This window comes from Nothoprocta perdicaria, unplaced genomic scaffold (genome assembly GCF_003342845.1).
Source record: "Nothoprocta perdicaria isolate Ctin4 unplaced genomic scaffold, notPer1 scaffold_0, whole genome shotgun sequence".
In the NCBI taxonomy this organism is placed as follows: domain Eukaryota; kingdom Metazoa; phylum Chordata; class Aves; order Tinamiformes; family Tinamidae; genus Nothoprocta; species Nothoprocta perdicaria.
In genome coordinates, this window is record NW_020454092.1 from 12,375,820 (window position 1) to 12,380,212 (window position 4,393).

At 45.0% G+C, this 4,393-nt stretch overlaps 1 long non-coding RNA gene across 1 annotated transcript; it reads left to right on the plus strand.

Annotated features, from left to right (window-relative positions):
• The first annotated feature begins 461 nt into the window (after window positions 1–461).
• LOC112957611 lies at window positions 462–3,106 on the plus strand. The gene is made up of 3 exons (XR_003251240.1): window positions 462–505; window positions 603–710; window positions 2,712–3,106. It is a non-coding gene; the product is annotated as an uncharacterized LOC112957611 (long non-coding RNA).
• The last annotated feature ends 1,287 nt before the right edge of the window (window positions 3,107–4,393 follow it).

Genomic DNA, 4,393 nt, shown 5'->3' on the forward strand with positions numbered 1-4,393 from the left:
GCAGAAGGGTGTTAATGGGGGCACAGGTGCCTAAACCCAGGTGTGTCTAAACAGGCTATAAATGCCCAGAAGTAAGTCAGCTTTGTGTTTGCTTCTCAGCAAGGTTGTGCAGGTGTCTCCCTGAGCTTCCCTCAGCCTTGATGACTTCTTTGTGGCTGGAAATGCTGCTGTGACCTGGCACCACAGKATGGAGGTATGGCAGGGGTCACCACCACCCCCAGCACCCTCCTGTGTGCTCAGCCTGTGCAGGCCTCTGTCACCAATGCCTCCTGACCCAGGCCCCATGGGGCTCCACCTTCATGTGCTAGCCTTACTTCTCCTGAATCTGCTCCTGCTCTCAGTGCTGTCACTGTTTGAAGCGAGGTGGCCTCTGTCAAGCAACTAAATTTGTCACTGGCCTCCTGATCACTTCAATGCGGGCTTATCTCTCTGCCCCTTCATTGCAGGGTAGGACGAGCTGCTGTGGTGCCAGCCCCCACCTCCTCCAGTGGTCACCGTGAGGAAGGTGCGGACATGTTCCTGCTCCTCTCCAAAGGGGAAGAGGAGCMTGTCCAGAACTGCTGGACATGTTCTGCTGTCTGCTTGTGTGTGTCCCTCTGCAGTCCTGACTGATCTCATGGAAGAGACAAGCAKATGGGAGGAAAGGATGGGACCCTGCCTGGCTCTAGGAGAGCTCCCGATAGACTCCCTCTCTTTGAGAGGTGCTAAAGGTAGGTGGGAGCAGAGTGTGGAGGAAGGTGGCCCCATGTTGGAGGTGTGCTGSATGGGAGTAGAGCAGGGAATGAGGTAGAAGGCCTGGATGCAATTGCAGCCTTGGTGGGCAGCAACTCTCCTCTTGGAAATGCTGACTTACCTTGCACCATGGATCTCTACAGTCTTTCTAAGGCTGCTTAACGGCCATGCTGTTCTGTTGGGGGCCCTAGCCCAGTCCTGCAGCTCTCGCCCGACTGATGTGCTGCTGCCTTGCATTGCAAGCTCCTCTTTAATCAGCTGCTCTGCAGCTCCGTGACCCTCCTCTGCTCTGTGGTGCTCTCCATCCTGTGCTGCATGCACCAAGGTCAGGCTTTGGGCAACTGCTGTGATTGTGCCCAGGAAGTCACAGTTTCTTATCTTTCATCCATTGTGTTTGCAGGACTCTTTTGTCAGCCAGTGCAAAYAGCAAATTTGCTAGACATTCCCTGTACCCAACTTTTCAGACAACAAAAGCCAAATGCCACCACACACTTATGGGAGCTTGAGTCTCTGCAGCTATCTTTTCTTCTCATCAGTGTCACATATACCTCCTTTCAAGGCTCTCAGCCCTCCAGCAGGGATTATGACCCTGCTGAGGCTTAGCTAGGAAAGCAATGCTTCTGASTAGGCAGAACTTCTTCATCTTTGGTATATTGTGTAGAGAAGAATGAAATATGTAGCAGAAAACCTAGAACTGAACCTATTTGAATTTGAGTTTATTTCTCTAAATTTCTTGAGTTTCAGCGTCTAGCAATTGGATGATGTTACAGCTTCATCTGCTTAGCTGCAGAGCTATCATTTTTTTGTCACTCGTTTCCAGGACTCTTCAGCAATGTCCAGTTTAACCTGTARCAGCGTCTTTTTAAAGTGTTACAGATTAATTCCTCAACTGTTATTAGAAGGCATTTCTGATCTCTTATTAAGACTCCAAAGCCATTTTGATTTGATAATAACCTCATGGTGTTGGCTCCAGAACTGGACACTGTAGGCCAGGCATGGCCCTGTCACTGCCAAGCACAGAGGCAGTGGCATCTCCTGGCCAGCAYTTAATGCTCAGGGGTTTCCCCAGCTCTTTGGCCCAAAACAATGTTGGCAACTCTTGTACAAATGCTCCTCTGTCAAGACTAATGAGTCCTGCACAGAGCTGCTGCTTCCAAAGTCCTCATTCTGTATTTGTAGCCCTTGCTCTTTATTTTTAGGCAAATGAGTTTACCATTACTCATGCTAAACCAGATAGTGTTTGGCTGTTTCTGTGTTTTACACAGCAGTCTGAATCACTCTGGGGATGCTTCTTTGCTGTTTGTCACCTGTGATGTTCGGAGAGTAGCTGTGGGGTAACAGACTTGTGCTTCTGGCAGGCAGAGCACTGCCTCGTGCCAGTTGGAGGGACCTTCTTCCTCCAAGTGGGGAACTGGCAACTCAAGCACTCGCTTTCTTCCTTCACCACCCACCTCCCCCGAGCAGGCTGGCAAATACCATTTGCTGGGTTCCCTAGCTCTTGAGTGTGCAGGTTTCCTAAGACTTGTTTAAAAACCTGCAGATAGCGGGTGAATAGTGAGATGGCAAAATCCAAAGATGATAAAAGATTATTCAGGTTACTGAAATGAAGCTGAACACAACTAAAGCTGCTTGCAGAGAGTGGAGAATGATTTCATTATAATAAGTGAGTTTTAAAATGGCAGATGAAACACTTCATAACTGCAAAATAATACACAGGGGGGAAAAAGTAACCTAAACTATACATATAAATTAATGGGCTCTAAATCAGCAATTAATAGGAGGAAAGAGATGGTGAAGTCACTGCAGATGGTTCTCTGCAGACACCAGCTCATTGCTCAGCATTGGTCTAAAAAGCAAATCTAATATTAGGAATTATTAAGAGTAGAGACCGAAACAGATAATGTCACTATGTCACCTTCTAATTTCACTTTATAGACATGTCTTAAATACTGCCCCCAGTACTGATTCCTCTCTTTCAGATTCTTTCCCCTCCTACTTGAAGTTTGTATTAAAGCAATGGAAGAGGTACAGAAGCCTGTGATATCAACATATTTAACAGAAATCTGAAAAAGAGGTTGAACAGTGAAGTGACAACACTTGACAGTAGTTATTTAGGGTGAGAAGACAGGAATTGTGAAGAGATGAATAGCAGATTACACGTCRGGCTGACTGGACAACAAAGCATCATTAAAATCAGTGTTGATAGCTGTGGAGTGAGGTACATGAAATGACACAAATCTGATGTCATGTAAACATGTTGGGCTCAGTTAAATATTACTGCACAGGAGAAAAAGATTTTGAGGTAATCGCATAGAAATATATGGAAATGTCTTCTCAGTGCTCMAGAGAAATCGGAGAAGAAAGCAGAATTACTGTTGCCATCTGTATTCCTTCCTCAGTAACAGGCATGAGGCCCCATAGAAACCCAGGCATCATGTGTGCTGGGAACAGTTCTGGCCTCYCTGGCTGGACAAGCAACAGAGGGCAATAGCAAAAAATGGTTTGAAAAACAGATTATCAAGATCCAGAGCAGTTTCCACATGGGAAGGGCTAAATAGATTAGGACTCTTAACCTGGAATGACACAAGTGTGATAGAAGTTTCTAAAATCCTGAAGTCTAAAAAATTTGAATAGGGATTTACTGTCCAATGCTGCATTGAATGCAAGAAGTAGAGGAATGGGGAAGGTCTAGGAGAATCTGGAGTTGTGACTGGTGGAAGCAGGCATAGATAATATACTAGGGTGGCACCTGCTTTTGTCTACTGTGTGGTCTAGGTGGATTCCTGAGGTGATCCTACACCTGCTGCTGGTCCTTGAGGGCAATGGGAGTTAGGAACAACTGCCATGCAAGGAGAGATTTGGATTACACTCCCTGTGACAGATAGGGCTGAGGAGATAGGATGGAAGTCTATAAAATCATAAATGATTCAGAGAGTGATCAAAGACAAGCTACTCACTCTTTCTTGCAACGGAGGACCTGACAGCTCCCAGCTGAAATGGGTCACAGGTGTAAAACTGAAAAAGAAGGTATTTTCCCACAGGCTACATGTCATTTAAAATTGTGGAACTCAATGCCACAAGATAGCATAGAGTGTAAGTAGGTTCCAAATGGGATTAGGCAAATTAATGTAAGATAGGCAYGTCTGTGGCTGTGCAACCCAATCTTGTGGCTGTCTTTTTAGAAGCCTAAAAGTGTCACTTTATTACAGCTCTAGCTAATTCTTCTCTGGCCCAAATGACTGAATACCCATTCTTGGATTTCTACAAACTGCGTAACCTTCTACATATCTATTATAAAAAGTATCAAGTGCAAGCTTATGGTTTCTGGTATATTCTTAGCCTTTGATAGAGAATGCAAATGCTATTTTAGAGCATACCGTGAACAAGGCACTTTGCCAAGACAAGCCTTTGGTGCAGGCTGTTTTCTTTCATCTATTACCATGGCTTTCTGCATTACAGTATTTCCACAGTTTTTGTGCCATCAACAAATTTAATGATTAACTTATGTTTTCTTCTTTCTTAAATGCTAAAACTTTCCAATTGTGCAGGACCAGGAGGTGATTTTTTTAGGACCTTTCATTTGCATCKGCTGTGAGTATTCCTCATTTTACCATTACACTGTCAAACCTGTTCCAAAGCTGTCAAGGAGCCACCATCTAAT